Source organism: Macaca fascicularis, chromosome 7 (genome assembly GCF_037993035.2).
Source record: "Macaca fascicularis isolate 582-1 chromosome 7, T2T-MFA8v1.1".
Lineage (NCBI taxonomy): Eukaryota > Metazoa > Chordata > Mammalia > Primates > Cercopithecidae > Macaca > Macaca fascicularis.
Window position 1 is genome coordinate 160,628,022 of NC_088381.1, and position 18,080 is coordinate 160,646,101.

Below are 18,080 nucleotides of genomic sequence, written 5' to 3' on the forward strand. Positions count from 1 at the left end.
GATACATGCATTGAAAATAACAATTGAATGAAATACCTTTGTAAAATGTTTAAGTGGCCTACCAGGTGACCAATTTAACCTGAGGCTTTAATTGTTTTCCCAGGAATATGGGATCAAACGTTGGTTATAAACTATGTTAGTAATTTGTAAGTCACTACATCAATGTTTTCAATTTGGATCATTTTATCTTTTCCATGTTGGGTCATGGAATGCAGAACTCTTAATAATAAAAGCTTTAAGGATTCTGGAAGGACAAGGTGGCCATCCTGGTTCTCCATGAGGCCATGCTTAATTAACATTAGACTTATATTATCTTGGATACTAGTTGTTTTTCCAAATTAGGTACATAGCATGGACAAGAAAAAATTTTTTGTGGTTTATAATAACTTAGTATAATAATCATAATTATAATTGATAGCATATACTTAGACATTAGCATTTTAGAAATCCCATACAATTTTATAACACATATTAGTATTATTCACAAAAATATAACCTAAAGAAGACTGAACATCATTTTTGCAATCCCATGTACTTAAACATGTCAAATAATCCTGTTTACTTCCTTTCTGGATGTTTTCAGGGGCCCTCTGATCTATCCAAAAAATCAGGCATTAGGAAAGACAATTTTGAAACTGAAGTTTGATTTTGAAATTCCAGAGCACCATAAATTATTTATTTTGCCAAAATGACTCAGAAATTTAAAAAAAAAACCTTTTATAACCTTTTACAAAACAAAAACGTGCACACACACACACACATTCTACTGTTCTTACTGTTCTTATACACCTTGCATGTAAAACTGTGTCTAGTAGTCTTTTTTTTTTTTTTTTGAGACGAAGTCTCGCTCTGTCGCCCAGGCTGGAGTGCAGTGGCGAGATCTTGGCTCACTGCAAGCTCCGTCCCCCGGGTTCACACCATTCTCCTGTCTCAGCCTCCCGAGCAGCTGGGACTACATGCGCCTGCCACCACGCCCGGCTAATTTTTTGTATTTTTAGTAGAGATGGGGTTTCACCCTGTTAGCCAGGATGGTCTCAATCTCCTGACCTCGTGATCTGCCCGCCTCAGCCTCCCAAAGTGCTGGGATTACAAGCATGAGCCACCATGCCTGGCCTCTAGTAGTCTTAATTGCATGTTATAATGGTGAATTTTAAAGTAAAACTTGGTAAGTTATGTTCTCACAAGGTTTGACTATTTCCAGCATAGCTAGAAGCGTGGCCAACTCCACATGTCCCCAGGCCTTACCTAGCTGGAAAGCAGGCAAGTTAAACAATTTTCAAAAGCCAGAGAAGCAGCTTATGACCTTCAAGCATTTAGCAAACCCAATATTTGAACATAATTTGGGCCACTTGTTTACATTTTGAAGACATTTGTATTTTACCGATAGTCTTTAAAACTGTCTTTATTTCCCAAAGATTACTCAAGTCACATGAACTAAATAAAAGGCATTACATTTTTCACTTTTCCGACAAAATATTTGACTTAAGCTTTTATTATTAAACCGATTAATTTAAAACTTTACAGGGGAGATAAACCATGAATTTTCCTTTATAATTAACCAGTTTGCACAGAGAGAGAGAAGCCAGAGACTGACTAGTAAGAAACTCTTACCCTTTTGCTGGCATGCCAGGTTTCTGCGTTCTCCCTCCCTGAGTGGTCCTAGCGACCCTGCTTAACCATATGCAAACAAACACATGGCCATGAATTAAGAATATTCACAAATAGTTTACAAATTTTGGAGACATTAGGCAGAGAGAGAGAAATATGACTTAAATTCTATTTACGATAGTATACTCAAGACACTTAAATTATCAGGAAGCCTAAAATCCAAAAAGTTAGTTTAAAGATAGAAAGCTGATGTGCTCCATTAATTCCTGTGGGCCTGACAAAGGTAGCTTTGGAATTCCAGATAAATGGAATGAATGATGACTTACTAGAAATACATGGGAAACAAAATAACTATTCACAGAACCAAATAAAAGCCTTGCACTAGGAACTTAAAAAAAAAAAATCATAGTTTTATACATATGGATACACAAGCAAAGCCAGAGGAGAATAAACAGCAAGTAAATGAAAACTAGAAGCCAAAAACAAACAAACAGAAAACCAACCCTAAATTTTCCTACTCAATTTACCCTGGAGGCTACAGTGTTACCTAGGACCCCCCAAAAACCCACATAATGAATATTTTAATCCTGACACATAATTCAGTATCCTTAAGTTCACCAATATTTTCAAACAGCCTGCGCAATTAAGAAATTCACTTTAGACACATGGCCAATAAGTACTACAGCACTATCCATGCAAAACAGTAAACATAGTGTGAAGCAACACAAGCATGTATGTGAGATTTGGCTTTGCACTAAATCCAGCTTCATGCTTAACTGTATTAAAAAAAGAATTGCCAGGCCGGGCACGGTTGCTCATGCCTATAATCCTAGCACTTTGGGAGACCGAGGCAGGTAGATCACGAGGTCAGGAGATGGAGACCATGCTGGTTAACATGGTGAAACCCCATCTCTACTAAAAATACAAAAATTAACCGGGTGTGGTGGCACATGCCTATAGTCCCAGCTACTCAGGAGGCTGAGGCAGGAGAATGGCATGAACCCAGGAGGCGGAGCTTTCAGTGAGCCGAGATCATGCCACTGCACTCCAGCCTGGGCGACAGAGCGAGACTCCATCTCAAAAAAAAAAAAAGAATTGCCAAACTTCCGATGCATTTTTTACAATACTTCTTGTTTTACTGTCGATGAAAAGAGCAAACTCTGTAAAATATTTTAAGAGATTTATTCTGAGCCAAATATGAGTAGCCATGGCCCGTGACCCAGCCCTCAGGAGGTCCTGAGAACATGTGCCCAAGGTGCTTGGGGTGCAGCTTGGTTTTACAGATTTTAGGGAGGCATGAGACATCAATCAAATACGATTAAGGAATACATGAATACGTTGGTTTGTTTCAGAAAGGCAGGACAACTTGAAAACTGTCGGGATGGGGAGCAGTGTTCCAGGCTATAGGTAAATGTAAACATTTTCTGGTTGACAATTGATTGAGTTTTTTTCTAAGGACCTGGGATCAATAGAAAGGAAACGTTCATAAAAGATGTGAAAAACCAAGGTTCTTTCGAAGTCTCATAGTGGCTGCCCTTAGAAACAATAGATGACAAATGTTTCCTATTCAGACCCTTTAAAAGGTGCTAGACTCTGCCAGTTTTGGTAGACAACATATAACAGTAAGTGTACATACAAATAAACACATGTAGATGTGTATACACGCACATAAATGAAAATCCAGTAGCTTGGAATCTTAGCCAAGAGATAGCAATACAAACTTACTGGTTTTACTTTGCTCCAATAGATAAGCCAATGAAGGCTGTGAACCAAAATTTCGGGTAAAGCGGTCTCTATGGCAGTTTGCTTTTTAAAGGCCAGACCTCCCCAGACTCCAAAGAGTCCTGGAGCCAAACAGCACCAAAGGAGGGCATCACACATTAACCAGGCTCCCTGCTTAGAACAGCAGCACAAGTGGGATCCATGCAATGCCATCCCACTTTCCCAGTAGACAGTAAACTCCAGATTCTAAACAATTTGGGGGCCAAGCAGCATTGCAACTGCAAGAGAAAATTCTAAGGAGGGCTTTAGTACTAGACCTCAGAACCTCTGCCAAGAGCATCCCCTTTGAGGAGGTTGAGGTCTGCAGGATCCCCCAGAGCATCCTCCTGTGGGCTCCAATCTTAGAGTGTCAGACGTCTCTGACCTTAGGTGGGCACTGGCACCACTCGGCATGTGTTCCCTCCAGAGCCTGCTATGAGCTTTCCTTTGGTACCTGGGTGTAATCCCTGACTTTTAGCATCCTTATAATTTGATAAGGCCACGCCTTCCCATGCTTCCTGTTCTGTTAGAAACAAATTTTTGGTGCCGCAAAGTAAACCCAGCACTCAGGCAAAAGTTTTCTCAGCAAGGCAATTTACTTCTGTAGAAAGGCACTTCTTGCATACAAGGCAGAGGCAAGGGGGAGCGTACAAAACAAAGGAGAACAGGAGTTTCTTATCCCTAACGCAGACCCTGTTCCTGTGTCTTCCCCCTGTGGGCTGGGGTCGGACCGCACAATCTAGGCTAATTCCGATTGGGTACTGTTGACATCATCAAAGGAGGCGAGGTGGGCCTTTGACAGGAAGGACAGGTACATCTTGGGGTGCATCTTGGGGTGTTTGGGCACAGCAGAGAGAGGGAGGGCTGATAGATGAATGGGTACGATTACCTTTTAGAATAGAACAAAGAACCAGGAACAGAAACTCTTTGAAGAGGAACTATTAGTTCTTAACAACAATTTCCTCCTCTTGAATTTATACATTTCCCTCTTTAAACTTATCTAACATGGCTTGGATTTGTTGATCTTTCAAGGGAAATAATTTATTACTATAGGATTTGGAAGAACTAGAGAAGGTTCGGTTAATAGCTGTCTCTGTAAGTCTTTGGACTAGCCCACGAATGCAGGGTATGATGCAGCATCCAACAACCATAAGCACAGCTATTGCGATTGCGAGAGAGGTAACAATAGAGGCCATGAGTCCTTTCCATTTACCAAACCAAGTTCCTAACCATCCTGTGAAAGGGTCACTTATCCCAGAATTTGTGGCTAATTCATCTGATAAGGAGGTAAGACCTTGTAAAGCTTTTGTAATTGTTCCATCAGGGGCTGTATTGTTGGGAATGTAGGTGCAGCATTGGGTTCCTATCATAACACAAACGCCACCTTTTTCTGCTAACATCATATCTAAGACCATCCTGTTTTCCCAAGCCATTTGGCTAGTAGGCCCTAATTGTTCAGCTATTCCTTTGATAGCATCCCTAGTGTAATTAATAAATCGCTGCTGGTTATAATAGATGTAATTTATCCAAGCTACATTTTTATTAATAGCTACCATTGGAAGTAATGATTCAAATCCTGCAGCTATTGGGTTTCGGGCTTTGAATCTATCAGGTACCCCCCGTGGGACTCCAATTGCATCTATATAGACACGAGAGTCAAAAGATCCCTGAGGGGCCCCTCTTGTTTTACGGTGTTGTGGTTTCTCTTTTTCTCGTTGTTGAAATGCCAGGGTGAAAGGGATGGCCAATTGAATTAGAGCACAAGTGCCACCCCAGTTACTTGGCAGGGTGGTCAGTAGGGGTCCACCACAATACCACCATATATCAGCTCGGGGATGAATAAGGGGAGACTGATTGGTAAGCTCTTGGAAAGACTTAACCTCACTGCATCCCTTTAGGTCCCCAAGAAACTCCAAATTTTTTCCCCGTCGTGAGAGACAGGAAGTAAAATTGGCATCTGGAGATGGAGGCTGGATCGCCCTCGGGAGCTGACCCTCACTGTGTGGAATTTCAGGGAATAGCACAGACAGAACTCGACAGAATTCGCTATCCCAGGCTGTGGGGTGTTGGAAAAGAGCCACCATGCAGCCCATGCCTGGTTTGTCGGAAGACCATCCAACTGGAAAGGGGACAACTTGGGCCTCTGGCCTGCCTTGCGCACAAGCATAACAGTCGCTTTTGTTTAGAGTGCGAACAGAATATTCAATCCATTCCATCCAGGCATTTGCATCTTTGTATCCTCTTTCAATTGTCAGTGTTTGTTTTAAATTTTTCACCTCTACAATAGCTACTTTGGTTTTGTCATTAGGTGGAGAAGAGACAGTGGTCTGGTCAGCAGGTATAGAAGGGTGTAGAAGTGGAGATGTGGGGGACGGAGATGTAATGAGGTGCAACTCGAAGAATCCTATGGGGTCTTTCCCTGTTACATCTGCTCCCATCCCATAGAAGCGGTTTAGGGTGGGGGAGGAATCTTGGAGAGTTGGGATGGTGATGGAAATTTGCACCGGGTTACATTGGTTATATTGACAATTGGGAGGGGCACTTCCTTTAGTAAAATGGATATAGGGCCTTAGAACCGCTAGCGGGAAATCTGTTGAGGGGACCCAATCTTGGCGTTGAGTGACCCAAATGACTTCGTCCCAAGTTGGACAAAACGGAAACCTAGACAAGCTAGAAGCATCTGCTTTAGAGGGGCAGAGATATTTCTCCGCTGCTGTAAGCCGTCTCTGGCTTTGGAGATCCCCACAAGGCATAACTAAACAAGCATCAAAGGTAATCGTCTGGGGTGAGTCTGATCTAGTTACATTAATAATGAGGTGGCTAGCTAGAGAACAAGGAAAGAAGAAGGAGTAACAGAATAGATGAAAGAGAATTAAACTTTCCTTGGCTTTAGTTTGGTAGGATTTTCCCCTGGGACCATGGCCCATGACCCTGGAGAGGGCGACGCTTTCTTGACTCGGCTGTGATGGGTCCATCCTTTCTCGACGGTTCGCACTGCAGTTTCAGTTGTTAGGAGCACTAGATATGGTCCCTCCCAGGACAGTTCAAGTTGCTCTTCTTCCCAGCTCTTATTGAGGACGTAGTCTCCGGGCCGGTGCTGATCAACTGGAAACTCAAGAAGCGGGGTTTGCGCTAAGAGACCTTTAGTCCTGAGGGAAGATAAAGTAGAAGATAGACCAAGTATGGAATTCCTATGGAATTGATCTTTGGTCTCAAAAGTGGGAATGTCACTAGTGGAACTTAAGTATGGTAACCCACAGAGCATTTCATAAGGGGATAGGCCAATGTCTGTCCGAGGGGCAGTTCAGATCCTGAGTAAACGACGGAGAGACACTTAGTCCAGGGTAATGGAGTTTCTAAAATTAACTTAGATGATTTTTTAGAGTCTGATTCATCCTTTCTACTCTTCCTGATGAGGATGGATGCCAGGGGGCATGATACTGCCATTTGATTCCTAAAGCCTGAGTAAGCGCTTTAATGATATTTGCAGTAAAGTGAGTCCCATTGTCTGAGTCCATGTTTTCTACTGGCCTGAACTGAGGTATTATGTTCTCTAGTAATATTTTAACCACATTATTAGCTGTGGCACTGGGGAGGGGAATGGCTTCAACCCAATGAGTGAGGTGGTCTAATATTACTGTTAGGTATTTAAGGCAACCTAGTGGGGACATTTCAGTATAGTCAACTTGAATGCTTTGAAATGGCCTTAATCCTGAGCTTCTGCCCCCAAAAAGTTGTTTCCTTGGGGCTGGTTTGTTTGTTTTCTTACATGTTAGGCAGCTGGCCACAACTTGTTTTGCGAAGGTGTAAATTGCATCCATAGACTCTGAGAACTGCATCACACATAGCTTGAGGTCCCCAGTGAGTCCTTTGGTGTAGTTGGGACAGGATTTCTCTCATAAGTGGTTTGGAAAGCATTTCCCTTGGGTCTGGAAAAACCCACTTCCCTTCTGAGTTTTCCTTAGCCCCTAGTTTCTCTAACTTCTCCTTTTCGGTGAGAAGAAAGATAAGGATTGCAACTGGGGGAGAGAGACAGGGAGTCAGGTGGAAGATAGGCGCTTTTTGAGAGATGGCAGATTGTTTTGAATTTGATCCACAAGGTTATTCCCTTGGCTTTCAAAGGCAGAACTTTTCAGTGCCCTGGGACATGCACAGTAGCTATTTCTTCTGGTCATTGTAAGCTCTTTAAAACTTGAGTGATTAACTATTTGTGGACAAAGTCCTGACCTTTGCTGTTAATAGTCCAAATTTTTCCAAAGGTGTGCACTACCCCAAAGGCATACTTGGAGTCGGTATAGATGGTGCCTTCTTGCTTTTGTAAATATTTTAGAGCCCGATTAACATGAACAATTCACAAGTCCGAGCAGACCAATTATTTGGCAGTCTTCCAGATTCTATTTCAGCAAGAACTTCTCCATCTATGACAGACTATCCATTCTGTCTTTTTCCTTCAACCACCCGGGACGCGCCATCTATAAAAAGATGACGTCCTGTTTTAAAAGATTTCTCTTAAATCAGGTCTAACCTTAGAATGGTAATCAATGAGATCTAGGCAGCCACGTTCAGGATCTTTGTGGTTCGGATTCCCAGTTAGGAAAGCAGCAGGGTTAAAGGCACTGTCAGTGGTGACAGTGAGGTCATCTTTTTCTAATAGAATGGCTTCATATTTTAGAATTCTTAAGTCAGTAAGCCATCTACCCGCCTTTTGGTTTAATATTGTTGTAACTTGATGAGGTGTGCTAACAATTAATTTACCCCCAAAGGTTAGCTTTTTACTTTCCTCAGTCAACAAAGCAGTGGCTGCTATAGATTGAATACATCCGGGCCATCCACAGGTTACTGGGTCTAGAATTTTTGACAAAAAGGCCACGGGCTGCAGGTGGCCCCCATGTTCTTGAGTGAACACCCCTAAAGCTAATCCCTGATTTACACTGACAAAGAGGTGAAATGGTTGTTCGAGGGAAGGCAAAGTTAAAACAGGGGCAGTTTTGAGTAAGTGTTTTAATGCTTTAAAATCATTGACTTCCTCTGGGGCCCAAATGAGGGTCAGGTTTTTCTTGGGTAAGCTTGGAGTACAGAGACTTGACTTTTAGAGCATAGGAATCAATCCGCAAGTGGCAATATCCAACTAGCCCTAAACATTTTCTAAGCTCTTGTTTTGTACTAGGCAGGGGTGAGGACACAATTCCTTTGACTCTTTCAGGTCTTATTTTTCTCCTGCCCACACTTATCAGGTGCCCTAAGTACTTGACTTCTGACTCCACAAATCGGAGCTTCCCCTTTGATACCCGTAATCCCTTCCCTTGCAGGTGATTGAGGAGACTGATGGAGAAATCAGATACTTGTTCCATGACTTTCCCAGACACAAGTATGTCATCTGTATATTGGAGCATGCATATAGACTCTGGACAGAAATTTTCCCTAAAACTTGTTCAAGAATTTGGCCAAACAGGTTAGGAGAGCCTGTAAATCCTCGGGGCAGGACCATCCAGCAGTATTGTTGTTTCTGCCCTGAATGAGGATCTTCCCATTCAAAAGCGAATATGTCTCGACTGTCTTCAGCTAAGGGACATGCCCAAAAGGCATCCTTTAAATCTATTACTGTACACCAGGTCACATGGAATCTTGCTGAGGATAGTGTATGGATTGGGGGCAACAAGGTGAGTGGTTTGGACTATTTGGTTAATGGCCCGGAGGTCTTGTACTAGTGAATATGATCCATCAGATTTCTTTACAGATACTATAGGGGTATTATATGGAGACATACAGGGTTCAAATAACTTACCCTAAATAAGAGCTTCAGTCACAGTTTTCAAGCCTATCCTACCTTCTAGAAGAATTGGATGTTGCCTTCTCCTTACTATTTCCCCAGGAGTTTTCAACTTCATATGAATGGGGGGAAATTCATAGTTTCCCTCTGTTCCCTTCTTTTGACCACACATTGGGATGAATGTAACTTTCTTCTGCGACGGTGAGCAGGTTTAATGAAGTGACAAATCCTTCAGGGCAGGCATGCAAGCCTGTGTCTAGTTTTAACACTGGTCTCTTTCTAACAGGTTTGTTCCTGCTTCAGGGATTAGCAGGAATTTAATACTAGCTGATCGATTTTTGTGTTTAACTTCTGTTTCTTCTAAAACTTTGGCTTTAAATCCTTCCCCTTTTGTCCCTGAGACAAGAAGTTCCTCTAATATAAAATTAGAGGGCTGATAGCAAACAGAGGAGCTAGCAGCCCCTGAATCTATTAGAAAAGTAATAAGCTCATGTTTGTGTCCTACCCCTAAATTTATCAAGGGCTCTTATTGGGACTCAAGATAGAAAAGACAGAGCCCCTAACTTCCCTATTCCTCTTCAAATGCCATGAGCAGAACAATTTCTTTTTCCTTCCCCCACTCGGGGCATTCTCTTTTGAAGTGGCCTTCTTTTCCACATAAAGCACCTATCCTGTCCTCCCTCTCCCTCTGTCCTAGGATTCTTTGACCTTCCTCCCCGATACTCTTTAGAGGGCCTGGTAGCTGAGGGTCTGGGTCCCGTAGTTGGAGGCTTGGGTCTGTTGGAAGGTGGATAGCATAAGTTTCGCTTTTTGTTTTTGCTTTTCTTCATCTCTCCTCACATATACTTTTTGGGCTTCTCCTAGGGATTCCTCTGTGGACTGGTTTTTCGTTTTCTAGTTTCTGCAACTTCTTCGCTATATCTGGCCAGCTATTTGTGACAAAATGTAGCTTTAATATTCCTTATCCAAGAGGGTCTTCTGGATCTAAATCTGCATATTTCCTTATCTGTTCCCTTAGCCTTTCTAGAAATTTCATGGGCCCTTCATCTTTTTCCTGTTGTATGTCAAATGTTCGGGAAAGATTCTGAGCCTGGGGCACTGACTCCTGAATTCCTTTAATTATCATTTCCCTAAGATCTTGCATATTTTCCCAGTGGACTGCGTTATTTTCCCATTGAGGATCTTGGGCTGGGAATTTCTGGTCTGCTGCAGGAACGTTTTGGCCAGGAGAATATTCACATTCCCAAATTGTCATAGCAGCCCTGCAAATCATCCCCCTTTCTTCCCCTGAGAAGAGGACACCCAGGATGGACATTAATTTGGCCCAGGTATATAACTGGGGGCCTAGGAATTGATCTGCTACCCCGTATGGGTCATCTAGCAGTGGCTTAAGTTCTTTCTTTAAACCTTGAACCTCTGAACTAGTCAAAGGAGCATTTACAAAGCCAACAGCTCCTCCTCCCTGGGGCGCCTCTCTCAAAGGGAAGTGAGTCGGAGCTGATTCCTTAGAGGTAGAGGGGAAAGGAGGATTTTGAATATCCTTCTTACATGGTAGTCCCTTTAGGGAAGGATACTTAGGCTCACAAGGAACAGACTCGTGGGGTGGCGGTAATTCCCAAGAGTCAGAGTATAAGGGGGAGGAATAATAGGAGTAGCAGAAGGATCTGGGACCGAGTCCAGGGTGGCAGCAGCTGCCTGTGAAGGGGGCAGGTCAAGTGAGGGGGGAATTAAATGGGGAAAGGTGGTTTAGAGGGTTCCAGGCATTGGGATCTCTCAGCCTAGGGGTTGGTTTTACTATGCCTACTTTGGGGAGTGCGAAATCTGATCCTTCCCCTGCATTCTTTAGGGGAAAGAGGAGAACAGGTTGTTTTCTCCACCAGAGAGCATAGTCTCTTTCTTCCTGTGAGACCAGACTTTTGTCATTCACATACTGAATTAAAAGTTAATAGACCCAATCCTCATCTGATCCATATTTTGGCAAGAAGACAGTTTGAGGATGGGTTCCTTGGCCCAAATGAAACAACAATATTTTATCATCTGTTGCTTTTTCTTGTGCCTAGTTCTCTCATTCTCCTTCTAATATTTTAGCATGAGACCTAAAGAACTATCAGAGGGGATCTGACTATCCCCGTCCTTACCTTTTCCTGTTGTACTAGGAGTGTTTCCCATCTTGGAGGTCTTGGATGCCCCCTTGAGTGTGTGTGTGGCCCAATCTCTTACTAGAGATCTCTTGCCTTCCCTTTTCTCTAGAGGCTCAACCCCCATTAATGGAGGTTTCTTGCACTCCTTTCCATTTGCCTCATCCTATCTGGCCACTTCCCTCATGGGAAATTAGGTCCCTCTTACCATTGGCATGCTGGCATAAGCCCCACGGCAGGATCTGTCCTAAGCCATATGAAGATGAGGTGACCACAGAACCACAGATATGACCCACTCACCCCAGACAGCAGTAATGCCTATCACCATTCACACAAGCAGCACCGCAAGCAGTAGTGCCTGTGATCATTCACATACTTTCAACCTCCGAGATATTCCAACCACCAAGGAAATACTTCACCGCCCCCACGGCTTTTCTTACTTTGGTCTTGTGTGCAAAGTTACCTGGTCGCCACGGTATTTGTAGGCAAGGCTTTCCTTCCCGCGTTGCCGAGAGTCCGGGTTTATTCGTCACAGCAGGTGGAGTCCCGATCTCTAGCCCCTGAGGCCACCTCAGTGAGGCAGTGGGACGCGTCTCCCCCTGGGAGATGACCAGAGACCCCTTCCCCAGAGGAGAATGGGAATCCTGGGCAAGGCGCCAGATTGTTAGAAACAAATTGTCAGTGCTGCGAAGTGAACCCAGCATTCAGGCAAAAGTTTTCTCAGCAAGGCAATTTACTTCTATAGAAGGTCACTTCCTGCATGCAAAGCAGAGGCAAGGGAGAGTGTGCAAAACAAAGGAGACCAGGAGTTTTTATCCCTGAAGCAGACCCTGTTCCTGTGTCCTCCCACTGTGGGCTGGGGTCGGACCACACAATCTAGGCTAATTCTGATTGGCTACTGTTGACATCATCAAAGGAGGCGAGGGTAGGCGTTTGACAGGGAGAACAGGTACAGTGTATCTTGGGTGTGTTTGGGCACCTCAGAGATAGGGAGGGTTGATAGATGAATGGGTAAGATTACCTTTTAGAATAGAACAAAGAACCAAGAACCAAAACCCTTTGAAGAGGAACTATTTGTTCTTAACAACAGCAGCACAAGTGGGATCCATGCAGCGCCATCCCACTTTCCCAGTAGACAGTAAACTCCAGATTCTAAACAATTTGGGGGCCAAGCAGCGTTGCAACTGCAAGAGAAAATTCTAAGGAGGGCTTAGTATTAGACCTCAGAACCTCTGCCAAGAGCATCCCCTTTGGGGAGGTTGAGGTCTGCAGGATCCCCCAGAGCATCCTCCTGTGGGCTCCAATCTTAGAGTGTCAGACATCTCTGACCTTAGGTGGGCACTGGCACCACTCTACATGTGTTCCCTCCAGAGCCTGCTATGAGCTTTCCTTCGGTACCTGGGTGTAATCCCTGACTTTTAGCATCCTTGTGATTTGATAAGGCCACGCTTTCCCAAGCTTCCTGTTCTGTGAATTTTAATGACAGGAACTGGAGGCTGGGTGGGTTTCTTTTGCCCTTAGCCAGTTGAATAGAAGGGAAGAATTTAGCATAAGAAAAGAAAGTTTAAGTCCTGAAACATGAGAGTTCGCTCTGAGCTGTGCCACACGTAGGGATCAGGGACCACACTCAGAAAAATTTTTTTAAAAAAGAATCCTTTCCCATTCTGGACAGGCAATTATTCCCATTCATTCCTAGGCCTTCAGGCAATATTGGGGAGTGACCCCAGCCAATTACCCTCGATTTCCAGGGAGCTACTGGGAAACAGCCACTGAAAGACTGAAAAAGAAAGAGAGGGGAAGAAAAATGAAAAGACCCTGGTCCCTTAAGTGAACCCGGCGGTGACATTTAGGCTTCTCCACATGGAAACCCCTTTGTTTCACTGGCCACGGCCAGAAACCTGCAGTTGCTTTTGTGTTTAGGCGCTGCCTGCCAAGGATCCTGAGTTGGAAAGAAAAAGACAGAGAATGAGAGAGACAGACGGAGAGAGAGAGAGAGAGAGTGATTGATTCTCCTGTACGGAGCAGAAAGGAAAAGGAGAAAGGAGAAAAAGAAATCCCAAACTTTGGACTTACCTCTTCCTCCCCACCTGCTCACCAAAATATGTCACCAGTGGAGGGTGTCCAGGTTCTTGGCGCCTTGAACAAAGAATTGGACAAAACGCATGAACAAAACAAGGAAGGAATGAAGGAGTTCCCTGAAAATGAAAGTACACTCCACAGTGTGGGAGTGGGCCCAAGCATAGGGCCTCAAGGGCACTGTTATGGAATTTGGGGGAGTTTAAATACCCTCTAGAGAATTCCATTGATTACATTTACCCTATGTAAATGAAGAGGATGAAGTAAAGTTACAAAATCATTTACTTGGCCTGAGCCCTATGGAGAGGATATTTCCTGTCATAGCTGAAGTGCGAACTGGCCTTATGTTCCCTGCCTCGAGACCCTATTTTCCTGCCCCAGTAATAGTTGATGCTAACAGCTGCTGCCTCTTAAGGGCACACCAGGTACCTGGCACTGTGCTAAGGGCTTTTATAGCCATTCTCTTTTTAAATTTTGCAAACAATTTCAGGCGGTAAATGCTCTCGTTATCCCCATTGTACAGATGAGAAAACTGAGACTGAGAGAAGTCACTTGCCCAGCTGGTAAATGGCAAGGCAGGGTTTCAAACCAGACACATCTCCAAAGTCCACACTGTCTGCTCCAGAGGCCTCACTGTGTGCATCCTGCAATAATTCTGATGCCTGTAGGCCCACGAGGCAAAACATCCGAGGCCTCCTGGCCCTTGGTACCAGCCTGACATGTTAGAGTCTCAGAGAGGCGGGTTCCAAGCTCCTAGCCATAGTGGAAGAAGCTTTACAGTGTTTGGCACATGTTAGGTGCTGTGAATAAACGAATGATGACATAATTGCAAAGCCCAGAACTTGAGCTTATTATTTAATTTCTCTGAGGCTCAACTTGCTCTTCTGTTAAATAGGAATGATAATATCGTTATGTTGGTGCTGAAGGAGGGAATAAGAAGCACATGTAAAGAGACAGCACCGACCCAGTGCAGTGGATCACACCTGTAATCCCAGCACTTTGGGAGGCTGAGGCGGGTGGATCACTTGAGGTCAGTTCTCAAGACCAGCCTGGGCAACTTGGTAAAACCCCATCTCTACTAAAAATGGAAAAATTAGCCGGATGTGGTGGCACTTGCCTGTAGTCCCAGCTACTCAGGAGGCTGAGGTAGGAGAATGGCTTGAACCCAGGAGGCAGAGGTTGCAGTGAATTGAGACTGTGCCACTGCACTCCAGCCTGAGTGACAAAGCATGACCCTGTCTAAAAAAGAAACAGCACCCAGCCCCCAAAAGAAACAGCACCCTGTCCCACACCCAGTCAGTGCCCTTGTTCTACCTCCATGAATTGGGCCATAGCGGTTTGCTGGAGCAGCGACTTCATCTATGCCCAGGGAGCTCTGGAGCCACGGTCACCAAGCTCACTTCTGTCACCTCTCAGCCTTTCCTCCATGTTCCAGAAAAGCAGGTGCCCCTGGGCCTACCCTCAAACTCCCAGGGTACCCTTAAGGAGGCCACAGGACAGAGAGCCTGCCATCACCGTATTTTGGGGGACATCAGCTCCAAGGCCTGAGTTTGTGAGTAGCTCAGAAGTGAGATGCTGTGGGAGGGAGAGCCCCAGGCTGGGAGTTCGAGACCCATCACTCAGAAGCTTGTGACTTGGGCAAGTCACCTGACCTCTCGTGGCCCCAGTTGTCTCCCCCATCAAGGGGATGTTAGCCAAGATGGAACATCAAAGTTCTAGACCTCTGTGGTTGCGCAATTCTAAAATCCTGCCCTACAGACTCCTCCAGAGCCTAACTCCTGGAGGTCGCAGGTGATGTCGCAGAGGCATATCATATGCCTTGTGTCACCTCCAGGACATGGCACAGAGGGGTGTTGCAGTGGATACTTGTCAGTCCTGGCGTTTAATTAGACATGTGTCCCCAGCATCATGCTGAACCACAGGCCTGGTCCTGAGCAAGCCTACCCAGGCCCCTTCCCCTTCCCAGAGCCTCTTGGGGCCCAGGGGCTGGGCTGGGAGTCTGTTCCTGGAGCTCATTCCCCATGGCAGCATGGCAGCCCCCAGAGGGCCAAGCTGTACAGTGAAGATTCCCCAGAGCAGGACACCCCCGTCCCTCTCAATCCAGGAAGCACATTCTGTGCTCTGTCTGCGGCCTCTGCCCCCAGACATAAAAAAGGAGACACGTTCTGCTTCAAGGTGCTCACGCCAAAGTAATGCAAAGCCTAAGCGGACTGGCGTGAGGGCTCTAGAGGGTTTCCAGACCTGGCTGGGTCCCACAGTCACCGAAGAGCGGGTTAAAAATACAGACTCCTCCCAGGAGATCCTGATTCAGTGGGTCTGGGGTGGGACACAGGAATCTGCATTTTTTTGGGGGGTGGGGGGTTGAAGTCTCACTCTGTCACCAGGCTGGAGTGCAGTGGCATGATCTGGGCTCACTGCATCCTCCACCTCACGAGTTCAAGCGATTCTCCTGCCTCAGCCTCCCGGGTAGCTGAGATTACAGGCACACACCACTACCCCCAGCTAATTTTTTTTGTATTTTTAGTAGACAAAGGGTTTCACCATGTTGGTCAGGCTGGTCTTGAACTCCTGACCTCAAATGTTCTGCCCATCTCAGCCTCCCAAAGTAGGAATCTGCATTTATGTATGTATGTATGTATTTATTTATTTATTTATTTATTTATTTATTTATTTTAAGACAGAGTCCCGCTCTGTCGCCCAGGCTGGAGTGCAGTGGCCGGATCTCAGCTCACTGCAAGCTCCACCTCCCAGGTTTATGCCATTCTCTTGCCTCAGCCTCCCGAGTAGCTGGGACTACAGGTGCCTGCCACCTCGCCCTGCTAGTTGGTTTTTTTTTGTATTTTTTAGTAGAGTCGGGGTTTCACCATGTTAGCTAGGATGGTCTCGATCTCCTGACCTCATGATCCGCCCGTCTCGGCCTCCCAAAGTGCTGGGATTACAGGCTTGAGCCATGGCGCCCGGCCGGAATCTGCTTTTATAATGAGCCTATCTCAGACCAGGGTTTGAGAACTGCTTCCAGGTGAATGATACCAATTGCTTAGCTGGGAGTCTCCTAGGGGCAGACTTTGGGACGGGATTCATATGCAAGGGGTGTTTCAGGACTGCCCTCGAGGAGAAAGCAGGAGGGAGTAGGGGAGCAGGACTGGGAGTGGGAAAAGCCCAGTGAGGGTGTGACTGCAGGGTGACCCCAACCTCAACCTGGCCCTGTGGGCGACTCTGGAGCATAAAGGAAACCTGGGGCCACTCCTAGGCATGTGTGAGGCTCCAGCACCAGGACAATCCCTGATGGTCCTAAGGGCCAGCACTTAAGGCAAACCCCACTGAGGCTAGGGGATGGGTGTGTAGAGCTGGTAAAGCCATCAGGGTGGGTGGGGCGTCAGCAGTGATTTTGTGACTGGCTGCTGCTGATGGGGCATCTGTCCTGAGTGAGCCTTTGTGCTGTGACTGCCCACAGAGCTCCCTCTAACCGCTACAGCAATAACACCTTTAGGGATTACCACTTCAGTGACTCCAGCCCTCAGGGCTGTGCTGAGGATCAGACTCCATGATCCTTGGAAGGGGTTTAGCAGAGCACCTGGTGTGAAATAAGGGCTCAAAAAACAATCAAGCATGTTCTTATTGCTGTTACAGATAAAGAAACTGAGGCTGGGGATGTGACCTGCCTTGGTGTCACAGCCAAGTTCTGAGCTGATTTGAACCCAAGTGTGTGTGACCCGCAAGCCCCAGCTGCTTCTGCCCAGGAGATTGACTGCCAGGCCTGTGGCTGGGAGGATGCCTGTGCTGCCGCCTTCCAGCCACTCCCTCCACATATGGGAGACATGAGGCCCTCTTTATGGAAGAGTGATGTTGGGAGCCAGGCAAGGAAGGGCAGGAAGGGAACTTAAGGCAAAGGAGACAGCACGGGCAAACGCCTGGCAGTGGGAAAGCTATGGGCAGCCTCAGGAGTGGCTTCATGGGCAGAACCGCATCATGGGTGGGAGGTAAGATGCTTGGAAAGCCTTGAACGCTGTGCCTGGGGATTGCAGGCACTTCCTTCCGCAGGTGCTGTGAGCCTGTTGCTGATATCAGACTGCTCTTCAGCGAGCAACCTGGCCATAGCAGGTGGTGGGATTGAAGGAAGGGGAGAGCAGAGACCAGCAAGGGGCTGCTGCAGCCATACTGGCCCTGCCTGGAGGTGACTGCCCCAAGCAATGCCTAGGGGAACCAGAGGGGTGAGGGCAGCCACTGAGGGTGGGAGCAGGGGGAGAGCTCGGGTTTCCATCCTTGACGACAGGAGGACGAACATGCTTGATGGTTTCCTGAGTATTTACTTGGTGCCAGGTGCTCTGCTCAGCACCTTGCAAGGATCATGGGGCCTGATCCCCAGCACAGCCCTGGGCACTGCAGTCATTAGCCTCAAGAAGTGGGCGCCATTACCCAAAATGAGGAAGGAAGAGAGGAGCCTCTCAGGTCTGCCCCACCCTAGGATGTGCCCAGTGTTGTGACTAAGCTGCCACCCTCCTGTCCCAGAGGAGGAGATGGCCAGAGGAGGGGATGGCTGGCTGGGCATCCTTGCCCTAGGAGAAATCTCGTCACTGTGCCTGGGAAGCTCTGATCTATAGCCAGCCAGTCAGAAGCCCGCTGGTGGCCTGAGACGCAACTGCATCTGAGGTGGGGCAGTCTTGGGGGACGGAAGCCTTAAGTCTACAGAATCTAACTCTACATCCAGGTAATTAGTGTCAGAATTG

The 18,080-nt window shown here is 46.1% G+C and overlaps 1 protein-coding gene and 1 long non-coding RNA gene across 9 annotated transcripts in view; one reads left to right on the forward strand and one right to left on the reverse strand.

Moving 5' to 3' along the window:
* The window catches only part of RIN3 (Ras and Rab interactor 3), a 183,973-nt gene that overhangs the window by 110,091 nt on the left and 55,802 nt on the right, over positions 1–18,080 (forward strand). The gene's annotated exons all lie outside the window — the stretch shown is intronic.
* On the reverse strand, positions 6,342–11,879 carry LOC123574630 (uncharacterized). The gene is made up of 2 exons (XR_006699662.3): positions 11,741–11,879; positions 6,342–6,518 (listed from the first exon to the last, which is right to left on the reverse strand). It is a non-coding gene; the product is annotated as an uncharacterized lncRNA (long non-coding RNA).